This window comes from Lupinus angustifolius, chromosome LG16 (assembly GCF_001865875.1).
Source record: "Lupinus angustifolius cultivar Tanjil chromosome LG16, LupAngTanjil_v1.0, whole genome shotgun sequence".
Taxonomy (NCBI): Eukaryota; Viridiplantae; Streptophyta; class Magnoliopsida; order Fabales; family Fabaceae; genus Lupinus; species Lupinus angustifolius.
Window position 1 is genome coordinate 17,227,675 of NC_032024.1, and position 352 is coordinate 17,228,026.

General features: G+C 33.0%; 1 long non-coding RNA gene across 1 annotated transcript in view; it reads right to left on the reverse strand.

Annotated features, from left to right (window-relative positions):
- Window positions 1-352, reverse strand: part of LOC109329785 — a 15,815-nt gene that overhangs the window by 4,921 nt on the left and 10,542 nt on the right. The gene's annotated exons all lie outside the window — the stretch shown is intronic.

The following is a 352-nucleotide window of genomic DNA, read 5'->3' on the forward strand; positions in this document are numbered from 1 at the left end:
ACAAAATCTTGGGTTTCTAAAAAGCCAATTTAACTCCAAAACCTTTGAGATGGTTTAGGAGATTTGGGTGTCATATTCGGAAACCACTATGTCACGATGTGTTCTCTCACACCTTAATGAAGCGTGCTTTTACTTGTCAACTACGGTTGGTTTGGTTTCAAGATTCGAACATCGAAATCTTCATAACTAGCACAATAAAAATCCGTTAGTTTCCGATATTTCTAAAATCGTTACCAAAATACTTAAAACTCCATATTCCGATTTAAAACATTCTTTGATAATCTTACCACTTTAAAGTAAGTTATACAAAGTATCATTTAAGAGTTTCATGAGACCTTCATGTACTCATAAA